This window comes from Narcine bancroftii, chromosome 4 (assembly GCF_036971445.1).
Source record: "Narcine bancroftii isolate sNarBan1 chromosome 4, sNarBan1.hap1, whole genome shotgun sequence".
Classification (NCBI taxonomy): Eukaryota; Metazoa; Chordata; class Chondrichthyes; order Torpediniformes; family Narcinidae; genus Narcine; species Narcine bancroftii.
Window position 1 is genome coordinate 203,185,815 of NC_091472.1, and position 14,761 is coordinate 203,200,575.

General features: G+C 41.7%; 1 protein-coding gene across 4 annotated transcripts in view; it reads right to left on the minus strand.

Annotated features, from left to right (window-relative positions):
- Nucleotides 1-14,761, minus strand: part of ppil2 (peptidylprolyl isomerase (cyclophilin)-like 2) — a 408,077-nt gene that overhangs the window by 283,851 nt on the left and 109,465 nt on the right. The window lies entirely within an intron of this gene.

Sequence of the window (14,761 nt, forward strand, 5' to 3'; positions counted from 1 at the left end):
ATTTAAGGGATAAATTAGGTCCAGCACTGACTTTACCGCAATGGACTGAAATAGAGATTCTGGTTCAAAAGGGGATCACAAAAAAATTTATTTCCAAAATGTATCCTTACTTCAGGTGGAAGCCCCTAAACACGGGCAAGATAAGTCAAGAGAGAGAGCTGGGAATCAGATTTGGGAATAGAAATTTATCCATTAAGTTGGTCAGACTAGTGTTGGGACAACATGAGCAATACAATTAAAGTAAGGTATCGGCTAGTGCAGCATAACTTTTTGCATCAGCCGTACCTTACCCTGCAAAAATTAAATACATTGGAATCTGAATTATCTAATTTATGTTTTCGATGCGGTCAAGACATAGTGAACTTTTTGCATTTGAACTGGTCATGCCCCAAGGTGAGATCCTTCTGGGAAGATTTGGGGAACCTCCTGGAACAAATAATCAGATTTTGATACCGTCAGGTGCCAGAATTGTTTATATTGGGGAAATTAGCAGATAGAAGACCTAAATTGATGCTGTGAAAATATCGATGGAAATTTGTTAAACTTAATTCAGAGGTGGCCAGGAAATGCATACCATTCCTTGGAAATCTGATCCAAACTGAGTCTGACCCACTGGAAGTGTGAAATGCCTAGTTGTGTCCCCTGGAGAAGATTAGAACCTCAGAAATTGTTACAACCTGTTTTTAAGAATATGGAATCCATATTTAAGATACACGGGATCAATCTTTGATGATCCCCCCCACCCCAACTCCGGTCTCCAATACCACTATCTCCAGTATCCCTAGTGATGTCTATGCCAAGACATTTGTCACTTAAGGGAGGAAGGAAGCTCTGGATGAATCATGTAATGTTTCATCTGTATGTAATTAATGCTTTTGGAAAACAGCATTATATCCTATGGGAGAATCACCTTTTTCTTTTTTTCCTTTTCCAATGGGGGGAGGGGGGTCTTTCTCTTTTTCTTTGTTTCCTACTTTTCTTTGAAGGATTGGCAGGGTGTGTAATTTTGCATTTACAAACAATAGTGCAGAATTTTACGATTGTGATCACATGTTCTTTGTTGTACATCAACATGTAGTTTGGTTTGAGTTATTTTATTGTATAGATCTGGAATGTTTCTTTGATTTTGTAACTTCATGTTGTCTGAAAAAATTTTTTAAAGAAATCATTTAATGAAAATGTCCTCATCCCCTCAAAATGAAATCTTCAAAAAAAGAAAAATTATTATGTAAAACCCCGCCTAATCTAAGAAATAAAATAAAAACAAACAAAAACAAGAAAACAAAAAAGACTGGGCAGAGAATTTATTAATAAAAATTAATCTTCACCAACAAAGAGAAAGAAAATAAAATTAAACAGAGCCCGGAAGGGAAAATAATTATACTAAGTCACGTGGAAATAATTTATAAAAGTCTCTATAAATTCCTTCTTAGTTCACATCACAACTGCTTCAAAGTCACGTGAAACTGGCTGATCTCAGAACATGTGTGAATTGCTGACAATGCTTCTCAAGATCCTTCAACTCGCTAATTTAAGAGAGTTGACAGCATGAGTATTAAAATTAACTTGAGCTGGAAAGAATAGATTTCCATGGGTTGTGAACAACAAGCAAGCTGTGATGTGTAAATGTGGTAGAGAATAAGATCAGTCTTGGTTGGTTTACTAATCACACGAATAAGCTTGCACATGAAGGATCGTCAGCCAGACAAGATAAAAATTCCAGAGCGCAGCAGTTTAGCACAGGATCCCACCCATAGAGATACCTAGCCCCTTCTTTCCTCCCTCTGACCTTCAGATCATCTCAGCCTATGCTTATAATATGCCAACCTGAAATCAAGTTCAAAAGCCCGAGCAACAACTTTCTCAGTCAGAGCCAAGATCAATATTTGACTCCGATCTAATCTTCCATACTTCCAAAGCAGAGAACAGCATGTACTGAACATCTCTCTGCCCTCTGGATTTACAGGGATCCCTGAAAGGATAGGATTTACCTCTCTGGCATCAAGACAAAATCAAGGCAGATTTGCAGATTCGGGTAGCACAGGTAGTGTAGTGGTTAACGAAGTGATTCCCAAACTTTCTCGTGCTGCTGCCCTCTTAGCATCCAGGCTACATCCCAAGTGCCCCCTCCATACACCGGCCCGGGGGGCCAGAGGGGTGGGTAGTGGCTGCGCTGAGGGAGATAGTGGCACTGAGTGGGGTGAGGGGAGTTACTGGTGGCGCTGAGGGGGGAGGGGCTCAGTTAGTGACGGCACTGAGCATGATGGGGGGTTAGTGGCGGCGCTAAGGGAGGGGTTGGTGGTGGCACTGAGAGGTGGGTTGGTAGCTGCGCTGAGAGGGAGTGTGGTGGCACTGAGAGGGGGGTTAGTGGGGCGCTGAGAGGAGGGTGGTGTCAGCTGCGCTGATAGGGGGTTGGTGGTGGCGCCGAGAGGGGGGGGTTAGTGCTAACACTGACAGGGGGGGGTTAGTGCTAACACTGACAGGGGGGTTACTGGCATCGCTGAGGGGGGGGTGGTGTCACCAGTACAACATGGAATCCACCGAGACCAGTTCTCGTGAGAACTCCTTGTCGGCATTTATTTTGCTCATTACTGCCACCTGGAGTCTGGTCAGAAAATTACTGCACAGCCTTATTCATTAAACTTTGCAGCAAACAGAATAATAAGAAAACAGAAGGTTCAGACCACCACCTTTTTCCTCACCACCCCCTTTTCCCTCACCACCCACTTGGATCTTTCTACCGCCCACAGTCAGGTGGCAGCGACCACTTTGGGAATCACTGGGTTAGCGCAATGCTATTACAGCGGCAGCAACACAGATTCCAATCCAGAGCGGTCTGCAAGCAGTTTGTATGTTTGTATGTGGGTTTCCTCTGGGTGCTCTGGTTTGTGCCCACATTCCAAAGATGAGACAGTTCATTGGTCACATAGGTATATTTGGCTCATGGCTGGAAAGCCCAGTTACCTTGCTGTTTCTTTAAATTCAAAACTAATTGAAATGTAATCCATAGATCAATGTTTTTTTTTCTTTCTAATGTTATGGGCCCAGAGGACCCCAAAACCCAGCAGCTAGAAATTCACCAAGACAAATGGTTACTTAAACAAAAGTTGCTTTTAGTTATCTTTAAACATGAAAATAGAATAAAACTTTTGTAATGGATAAATATTATGAAAAATTTGATAAGATTAGTGGGTTACATACATACACATATTTTAAAACAGATCTTATTTGAAAGACTGAAGAATTCATATTAAGGAACATTGCAAAAACTATGGAGAACTTTATGCACATTTCACAAGAAGGTGCTAATTGAAATGACATCATGAAATTAATAGACCATTGTTTGGAGGAGACAAACTGGCTGTTTATCAGTACCTACAGTGTGCTCACAGAAAGGTCACTCCTGGGTTTTGTTTATCTAAGACAACAGATAGGAGTGGAAAGATAACTCCTGTTGTTTGCTGAAGAAGGTGGGGTTTTTTGCAAGTGAGAGAGTCACATGGGCTTTCTGGCAGTTGGAGAGAGAGAGAGAAGTTCAAGAAGCTCACTCAGCCAGTGTGTGTGTGTGACGCTGAAAGCAGCTGAACAGTGCAAGCCAGGAAGCTTGTTGAAACAGAAAGCTACAAAGCAGTGGATGGCCAGAAGTGCTATCTGTCTGTTTCTCTTGGAATAAGGAGAACAGAAAGGAACTTGGTGGTAACTTGAAAGAAAGAGGTTACAATCTGGAGAACCTTGATGGGGCAAGTTTCATCAGTGAGACCTTGAGGTGACTAGTGGTGGTACCTCAGTTGTGGAAATCCTGGAACAACAAATCTCTCTCTGCAAACCCTACAAGAACCTTCCTGAATGGTAACCATTTATCTTTTGAACACCAAAGCCTGGTGAACTTTATACATCTTAAATTCTGTGCACAGTATAAGAATTGCCTGCAACCAGAACTTGGAAAAAGGAGAAGTGAGATTAAACTATGAACCAAAGAACTTTTCTTAAATTTACACACACATCATACACGTGCACTTAGAATTAGAAGGGTGTTAATTTGGGTTAGTTAAGTACAGAGATAAGTTAAAGTTTGATTCTGTTTTCATGTTTAAAGATAATTAAAAACAACTTTTGTTTAAGTAAATACTTGTCTTGGTGAATGTCTAATGATGCTGGGTTTTGGGATCCTTTGGGCTCGTAACACTTTTATCTTATCACTATTAACTTAACATCACTATTAACTTAAATTAAGTTCCAATAACCAATGAGACATGTTCCTGTGCACTGATGGGTCAGAAAGTAAAACTGGAGGTTTTGTTTCGTGGAAGAAGAGATTTTTTTTAAAGTTATACAAGAAACTCAGCTGACTGAAGTAAATTGCTGTGAACCAAAATGTGCTTGAAAAATAAAAGATCAAACAATGCATCAAAAGTTTTAAACAATACAACAAACACTATTTGCTGATGTGCAGGTGACTGACTAAAGGTGGGAACACCAAAACTTGACATGGGTTGCATGTCATTTATGCGAAATATTTTCGGAGCCAAACTGACCTCCAGGTTGAAAAAAATTCACCCAACATGAAATTAGAATGACGATTGTCCTCATTTCAGTTAACTGAAATGACTTTTCTCTCCAACTCCCCCTCTCAAACTGCGTGCCGCAGTCTCCCAGCTGTATGCGGTCGGAAGAATCCCTTGTCCCAGCGTCATCAAGATGAGTGGCCTCTCGGGCAAGAGCGGGGACCTCAGGTTCAGTGGCATTCCCTTCCTCCATGGCACACCAGACACTGACGCTGAATCATCCCCCGAGACTACTTTCCACGCCCAGTATGCGTATGAGGTTGGCCTAGGGGAGGAGTCTGAATCGGCACTCCTGCGTCAGGAGCTCTGGTGACCGGAGAGATAGTAGCCCTCCGACTTGCCAGCAAGTGCTCCACTGGCCCAGGAAGCCTCCCCGGAGATCAATGGCAGCGGTGGGTTTGTGTTGGGGATTGGCGACAGCCAGCATTTTATTGGTGAGAATTAAACATTATTTTAATGCTTGAAATGCTTGAAATGCCTTCCCTTTGTGGTGATACACCACTAGCCTACTGCAGGGCGCAACCTGTGTACCTGCAGGAAGAGCACTGGAGGACAAGGCAACACCTGTCAATCAGCCAACCTGAAAGGACCAAGCCCCACCCGGTCAGCTGCCAATCACCCTCCGGGATATAAACTACAGCCGGCCCCTTGAGGTCAGTCTCAGAACCAGCACAGCTACTCTCACAGCCAGCTCTGTGGAAGTTTGTGTGGAATAAAGCCTGTTGAACAGCCTTTATGTTTTGTGTCTGCTTTTCTGCTCGATAGCGCATCACACCCTTGTAGTTTGTTGATGTTTAAACATTGATGCAAGTGATTTACTGTTGTCACTGGGCTGTTTTTAAGAAAATTACCAGTTCTCCAAAAAAACTGTTTATCCAAAATGGACCCAGTCCCGACTTGTCAGAAAATCAGAGTTGTATTGTACATTTCAAAAGAATCAAGTTGGGGAAAAAAAGAAGCTGGTATACCAGGCAAGTTGGCTAGAGACAGGATCTCAGGTGAATCGATTTGATGTATTTAGTACAATCTTTGTAATCTTGGCAAACCTATACTTAAGATAGCATTTTTAGTTATATGAGGTGGTATCTGTCTATAATGGCAATGATTGTCCTCTGATTGGAAATCACATTACTTAATGGTTAAAGGAATATAGAAACAGGGCTGGCTCCCCTATTTCTAACTCAGTGAAAATTTATATTTGAGAATCAATTCAAAACTTTTTCCGTCAGAAAATTACAAAATTGTTCATAGGAAGGAATGAATAATTAAAAATTACCTGGGTACAAATTATAACATGTGCATAATTAAATTAGCAATGGACAAGGCCTTGCTCATTTGGGCAGTTGATTGAAATAGCAATTTGAAAACTCAGTTATTGCAGACTGAAAATAGAAACAGCTGAGTCAGCCCTAGGGAAAACCAGAAAGTGATTCACAATGAACCTATACAAGGTCAGTTTTCAGCCTGCTTTGCTCCTAAGACAGTCCCAGTTTGTCCAAACTCTTCTTATCATTCAAGCTTTTCAGTCCAGGCAACACTTCTTTGTATCTTTTCTGCACCTTCTCTAACGTAATCACATCCTTCTTAGAGAGTGGCAACCAGAACTGCACACCATGCTCTAAAAGCAGGCTAACCAATGATTTGTACAACTGTAACGTGATGTTCGAACTCCAATACTCAATCCTTCAGTCGATGAAGGCAGGCATATACACATCCTCTTCACGACTTTCGGGAACCCGTGGTCTTTCAGTGCAATAACACTCCTCAGGGCCCTTCCAACATGAGTGCCCTGGCCTTGCTCGTTCTTGTTCATTTTTGCAGAGTATTGAGATTCACTACTGAAAGAAACCTCATCTTATAAAATCTCAACTGCCCAGATTTTTTTTGCCGTGTAGATTTTTTTTGGACTACCAAATGCCATTCTAATTTGTGGACATAAATCTTTTGAGTTTTATCTCTATCGTATACAATTGGCATCTTGGCCATGATTAGGAATGAACAGAGCACATCAACACAAGGCTCAAGTGGTGTTTGGAAATCTGGGGTGCTTCTCCTCATATATCCTCTCCCTTCCAGATGGGATTCCTGATAAATCACCAGATAAGTATGCCTCTGTCCAACTACAATAAAACCATAGTATCCAAAATTCAAGCAAACAGCAAAAAAAATCAAGGAAAATAAATTTTAAAAAATTTAAATAAGTAAGAATGAAACGATAGGTAAAAAATACACTTTTAGAAGTGTACAATTAAATATTCTCTGGAGTAACACAAAACCCTTTGGTGAAGACGTGAGCAAATATTCAGCCAGCGGAGTGCCTTTGCTCATAGCAGCTGTTTAAATAAAGTTGTGTGAAAGAGAAATGGCGTCACCAAGGATGAAGAGCTGGTTGATGCCGCTCGCCGCTGGGGTGACTCTCTTAAAGTGTCTCCTTATCCCTGCTTAGTAAGAATCGCCCCAGTCAGAGGCTTTATCTGCAAATTGGGGGAAGGGGGGGTTAATTATCTATAATGTTACTGTTTGCGTTTCGGGCGGCTCCGTTGATGGGGAGGAACCTGTAGATGGAGAGACAGTTAAATGTTTTCAAAGAATGCAACTGAAAATAAAGTAAAATACTTTAAGGTTTATATATTCATGTAAGTGAAGTTCAGTCTAAGCACAGTATCATATTTTTTATCTTTTAAACTATTAATTCTTAATGCAGGTGTATTAGTTAGCCATTCTAAGAGCAAGTCTCAACCAAACAGAAAATACATTTATCTGCCATTTACCAATCCCCATTGGTGCTGGATACCAGGGTTTTTTTTTTCTGTACTCTGATCTTTTAAAACACATTAGTTTTGATCATTCCACCTTTGGTGGCCACACCTGACACTTAGATTGCAAATTCTGGAATTCTTCCTGTTCCACGTTGCTATCTTTCTCTCCTCCTTTACGATGCTCCATAAAACATACTTCTTGACCAAGCTTTTGTTCATCTATTCCCTTGTCTCTTACACAACTCTGCATTATATTTTTATTGATAATTCTCCAAGTGCCACCATGAGATTTTTACTATGGAAACAGATTTGTGTTAACCTTTAATGTTAAACTATATTTCTCATACAAGTAAATTATAGAGTTAAAATATTGTATCTGTATCTTAGTAGTTAGTTGTGGATTGGTACAGGGTCGCACACAGGTCACAGCACATTTATAGAGAAGCATTGTTTTCAGAGAGGAGGGTTCAATCTACAAGTCGACTTGAGCTAATGGATTTGAAGTGGGTCTTGATTACTCAATAAGAACTGCTAAGGAAGCCATCTGATTTTAAACTAAACCACCAGGCCTCTTGAAAAAGAGAAATTATACTCAGAGCCATGTAAGTGATGCACTTAAGCCTGTGGAACAGAAGTGAGGTAATCTTTCAGAGAAGTATCATCTGCAGGGCAGAAGATGAAGATCACATGGTTTACAAGAAACTGGGGTTGGCAACTGTTTAAAATTCCAATAACTAATCACAGGATTTTAAAGAATTGGAACTGACCTTATTGATGATGTAAATGGTCACCTAATTAGGAGAAATATATTATCAAAATGAGAAACGAGAGTTCAGCTTGGAGTTTACAGAAGTCAAAACCCTGTGACACATAGGAGTTGAAACCTTGTGAAAGACAGGGTTGAGTTACAGTAACCAGAATAGGTGCTGTTGTTGTGTGCTACTCCTGGGAAAAGGGGAAACACTGAATCAGTGACTTTTGAAATAAGGAAGACCATTTCACTGTCTCTTTGGGGAAAAAAGGAGAGATTTCTACTGGGTCTATATTTGTATGGCCACTTCATTTAACCCTTGTCTGGTTTGTGAATTCATCATGGAGGAAAATGGCTGTCTCTTTGAGAAGTGGGCAGATTCTTCATGTGGAAAGCAGAATTGTGAGTAAAGAGGCCTGAAGTGCTTCTGAACTGAAAATTTAAGACCTTCAAGCAAAACTAAAATGATGCTGAACTTAGTGACTTTTCAGAGTGGGACTTTAATTTTACACACACACATATATTTACATTTGCGCATAGTGGGGTTAAATTTAGAGATAAGAAATGTTATGTTATTGATAGTTTAATAAAAAACTTATTTTGAATTGACCACTGCCTGTGTTAGTGGTAAAAAGTCCTTTTCGTCCCAAAAATAATTAAGAGGGTTGTTAGTTCATAATGTGACTTTGAAAGGAGCTGCAGAAATGTAAATTCTTCTTTCTGACATGGCCTTTGTGATCAGATATTTCAATCACAAAACAGGCTTAAAAATTGGCAGATGAGTGACACCATCTCAAGCAATTAATACAATTAATACAGTTTGTAGCTCAATCTCAGGGTTTGAGATGATCTGGAATCCTTAATTTGATTTTGGGCGGTAAGGTTAGTGTAGCGGTTAGCGCAATGCCATTACCAAGCATGTGAGTGAGGTTAAAAAAATGAAAAGAGCACAGCACTTGCATGGGGGACCAACACCCCCCCCCCCCATTTGGAAAATTTTTGAAAATGTACACACAAAATAATAACCAGTTTCAAGCCATTAAAAAAAACTAGCGATTTTTTTTTTTACAGGGAGCACAGAACATCAGCCAGACACTACCATCTGTACCCAGACTCAAAGCCCCTTCCATATCACTAGGCAATACCTCCTTGGCCTATGCTCAAACCAGAATGTGGTTCTCCTGACCCCAAGCAACACTTCCCCATAAGTAGCACCCAGCATGCCAAGCAGTCCCCTTGTCCAACTTGCATCCAACCCCCAAGTAATAACTTCTAACATGCACCCAATCCCCAGGCAGCACTCCTGCCCAACCTGTCCTCAATCCCCAGGCATAGCCCTGCCCAATCTGCAACTATTTCTTTGCACTGATGTTCATCTATTACTCAGGGTTTTTCTTCAGCTAGTCTTTCCCAATCGTTTCTTCACGCGTGGTTTTTGAGATATGGACAAAGGAGCGCCTTTGGGGTAAACGGATGGCATTGCAACACATTAGAAACACATTGCAACCAAGAGGGAGTGCATGGGGATGTGCCACCGCTGCTAAACTGCAGGAAACAAGTCAGCAGAGCAAGATCCGAGCACTCCATGGAACGAGCAGAGGAAGTCAGAGCAGGCTGGGAAGACACTGATAAAACGTGGAGGTGGATTTTAAAACCGGTTTGAATCCCGTGCAGTCTGTAAAGAGTTTGTATGTTCTCCCCATGTCTGCGTGGGTTTTCCCCGGGGCTCCAGTTTCCTCCCACCCTTTAAAATGTACCAGGGGTATAGGTTAGTTGGGCGGCATGGAATTTTGGGCCAAAATGGCCTGTTACTGGGCTGTATGTCTAACTTTAATTTTATTTTAAACTGGAAATCAGAGTAGGAGTGGCCCAGTTTTGGAACTCTTACAGCCCTGCCAATCGCTAACCAGGATCTGACCATTAACAATCTTTACAAGAATGATGGTGAGAATAAAACAAGATGGTGCTTAATTGCAACACACTGCAATGAAGTGCTCTGTTGACCCATGCAGAAGGTCACAATGAATATACTAACAACTAACAGGCAATTGTCAATTGCACAGAAAAGTACCACCCAGCTGCATGTGCCTGTGCATTCCAGACCTACTCCTATATACTACTATACATATGCTCCTTTCCTGATGAAGGGCTCAGGCCCAACATGTCACCTGCCTTTAACTTTCTATGGATGCTGTATGACCTGCTGAGCTTCAACAGCACTTTTGTGTCCTGCTTCTATTCCTATACACCACACATGGAATTAAAGGTCCTACATATACCACTGCACATTACATCCTGCTCTTCTCCTACTGATTGCAGTCAGAGCTCCTGAGCTTACGGAGTTGAAAGGCTGAATACACAATGTACCTTACATGAGACCTTTTTGCCTTTTGTTACTGGTGTTCAAACTGAAGGGGTCCTTGACCTTCATTAAAGAGATCTATCTTTTTTTTCCATAATTATGTAACTACTTAACTGCTGTTATTAAATTTTGAAATGATTTTAGTTTTCAAAGATTTAATTACTCTGTTTTAAAATATCCCTGATCAACAGCAAAGCAGGGAAAGCATTAGGAGGTCCACAGTCATAGCAGAAACTGCAGGAATCCTGCAGCAAGTGAATACATAGGTGGCTCCAGTCCAGGCTTATCCCACCTATTATAGCTCTTAACACAATAGCTACACTCAGGCTTGCCAGGGCTGAACTCGAGTATAACCAGAAATTTCTGTTCACTCCAAAAATCCAAACGCCAAACTGAATTGAGCAAAGACCAAGAACAATGCAATGCCAAAACCAATCCTATGTAAGATTGGTGAAATCCAGAGTAGATCCCTTGCAGTCAGAATCAGGGGAATATATAATGGGGAATAAGGAAATAGCAGACCAATTAAATTCTTACTTTAGTTCTGTTTTCACAAGAGAGGATACAAATAACCTCCCAAGGATGTTGGGAAACATAGAGACTAATGCAAGGAAGGAACTGAAAGAAATCAGTTTCTCTAAGGACATGGTCTTGGGGAACTTGAAGGCCGATAAATCCCAGGGGCCTGATAATCTGCATCCTAGGGTACTTAAAGAAGTGGACATTCAGATAGCAGATGCTTTAAGAATTATTTTCCAGAACTCGATAGACTCAGGATCAGTACCCATGGATTGGAGGGTAGCTAATGTTACCCCACTATTTAAAAAGGGGGGTAGAGAAAAAGCAGGGAATTATAGGCCGGTGAGCCTTACATCGGTAGTGGGCAAAATGATGGAATCCATTATTAAGGATGTAATAGCGGAGCATATGACTAGCTCTATGGCAATGAATTCCACAGATTCACCACCCTCTGGGTAAAGAAATTCCTCCTCATCTCGGTCCTAAATGGTTTGCCTATTATCCTCGAACCATGGCCCTGGGTTCTGGACTCCCCCACCATTGGAAACATCCCTTCTACATCCATTCTGTCCAGTCTGTAGCAGGGATCGGACAGAGTCAACATGGATTTACAAAAGATAAATCATGCTTGACAAATCTATTGGAATTCTTGGAGATGGTGACAGGTAAAATAGATGGGGGAGAGCCAGTGGATGTGGTGTATCTGGATTTCCAAAAGGCCTTCGATAAGGTCCCACATAAACGACTGGCATGCAAAATCAAGGCTCATGGGATTGGGGACAAGGTATTGATGTGGATTGAGAACTGGCTGGCAGATAGAAAACAGAGAGTTGGGATAAACGGCTTGTTTTCTGAGTGGCAGGTGGTGACCAGTGGGGAGCCACAGGGATCTGTACTGGGACCTCAGCTGTTCACAATTTACATTAATGATCTAGATGAGGGGATTGGATGTAATATCTCCAAATTTGCAGACGACACTAAGCTAGGAGGGCCTGTGTACACTGAAGAGGGGGTCAGGAAGCTCCAGTGTGATTTGGATAAATTGGGGGACTAGGCAGATACATGGCAAATGCACTACAATGTGGATAAATGTGAGGTTATCTGCTTTGGTAATACAAACCGGAAGGCAGATTACTATTTGAATGGCAATAGATTGGGAGATGGGGAAGTGCAGAGAGACCTAGGAGTTCTTGTGCACCAGTCACTGAAGGCAAGCATGCAGGTACAGCAGGCGGTTAAAAAGGCAAATGGTATGTTGGCTTTCATATCAAGAGGGTTTGAGTATAGGAATAAGGATACCTTACTGCAGCTGTACAGAGCCTTGGTGAGACTACACCTGGAGTATTGTGTGCAGTTTTGGTCGTCTTATCTGAGGAAGGATGTTCTTGCAATGGAGGGAGTGCAAAGGCGATTCACCAGGCTGATACCTGGAATGGCAGGAACAACTTATGAGGAAAGATTGTGCAATTTGGGTTTGTACTCGCTGGAGTTTAGAAGATTGAGAGGGGATCTCATAGAGACATATAAAATTCTGGCAGGACTGGACAGAATGGATGCAGAAGGGATGTTTCCAATGGTGGGGGAGTCCAGAACCCGGGGCCATGATTCGAGGATAATAGGCAAACCATTTAGGACCAAGATGAGGAGGAATTTCTTTACCCAGAGGGTGGTGAATCTGTGGAATTCATTGCCACATAGAGCAGTAGAGGCAGGTTCATTGAATATATTAATGAGGGAATTAGATATATTTCTTCAGTATAAGGGAATTAGGGCTTACGGAGAGAAGACAGGGACGGAGTACTGAACTTTAAGATCAGCCATGATCTCATTGAATGGCGGAGCAGGCTCGAAGGGCCGAATGACCTACTCCTGCTCCTATCTTCTATATTTCTATGTTTCTATCCAAAGTTCTGAAAACCAGAAAGATCCAAAAACCAAACTTTTTTTTAGCACCGACATGATGACACAAGTTGAAAAAAAACTCACCATCTGACTTGCCCATGTGGGTCGCTGACGCTCTCTTGGCGCCAGTTTATTAGCAACAAAGATCAGTGGTACAAAACAAAACTTTTGCTTCTGGCCAGGAGGATGCCAGATGGAGTTGGGCCCAAGTCTTCAGCATCTGCTGCAGCCGGAATCGGCGGCTCCATTCTCAACATTGGATGCGTTGCCGTCCGCATCGAAGAGGTCACCTTGGGCTCCTGGGCGGGAGTGAGGACCTCGGGCTCCCGGGCAGCAGCAGGGACCTCGGGCTCCCAGGTAGCAGTGGGGACCTCGGGCTCCCAGGCAGGAGCGCGGACCGGTCAGGGTGGCAGTGGTGAGAAGGTGTCGTGGACAGGTAGCACTGGTGGAAAGATTTGGAAAAAAAGCTGCCGAGAAGAATTTCTAGTGCTTGGTGCTGCATTTATCTTCTTCTGTAAGCAGAGATCAAATTTTGTTTTGGTAAGTACTAAACATTCTTTCATGTGAATTTTCCACTTGTGGCATCATGTTGGTCCTCAAAAAGCCGCCGTTGTTTGTCGTTTAACCCCTGATACAGATATTCTGCTGATGCTGCTTTGTACCATTGTTCCAAAATAAAACAAAAAACGGATCTGGTCCCAAGCGATACAGATATAGGGTTCTGTGCCGGTGAGAGAAAGCTTCCTCCTCCTCAAGCGGCCATAGGTCAAATAAACATAAAACCAGCATTACCGATCTGGGAGAACTGATGGTTACAAAAATTATTTGAGCAGAGCAGAGAGATTTTTTTTTGTTTTCTTTCGGTCGGAATTTTTTTTGATAATTTCTGCTATTTTATTATCAAATGTACCACCTTGTTTTGCAAAGTACTTGTCAGTAATATCAGTAACATTTATCCTCAGTATGTCACTAGAGAGCACCTACAACAAACCCCCAAAGCACAGTAGAGATACACTGGCCCATGCAAACAAACTTCTGGGAAAGAAATATTTTAAATGGCCCAGTGTGAAAACAGACCATCTGCTGAAACTCATGAAATCAGCATGGATTTCAATTATGCTTTGTTTTGTGAAAGGACCATCATCTTGCACCCAGTTAAAATTAGCAAAAGAATTCAGGGCACATTACATGGTGATATACCATGAATAATGCTGTGGTATAATCAATTTGAATTTAAAATGCATCATTAACTGAAAGAGATTTTTTTTGATGCTTAAAGGAAACCAGAACAATTATGTTTCTTTGATGCTTTGAATATAAGAGGAGACAACAAAGAGCATTTTCTCGACAGCAAGACTATTCATTAGGTTCTTTTCGCCTGGCCTGGGTATGGGAACACACAGGCCCTTTAATGGGCAAACAGGCCCTTTAATTTTTATACATCATGCCAATTAAAAATTTAACCTACCTCACACAGAAATAATACGTAGATAAACATTTATTTGACATCTACCTAGCTAGATATACTGTTATTTGTAGATTCTGTGAGACAAGGCAGTGTAACACATTAAAATCTCATATACACATGAAGTCTCATCCTCTCAGCAAGAGTGGACAAATTTCTTTTTTTTAAATTTACAACACAGTAGAGGCTGATTCTGTGCCGCCCAATTACACTCAATCAACTGACAACTGCTTATGTTTCAAATGGTGGGAGGAAACCGAAGCACCCAGGGAAACCCCACAGAGACCGGGGGAACATACAAACTCCTCACAGAAAGAAGCGGATTCAAACCCGGATCACTGGCACTGTAACAGCGTTGCGCTAACTGCCACGCTAACTGGGCCACCCCAAACATTTCCTACGACCACAAGCTGAGTCAAGTAGTTGGAATACATCAAT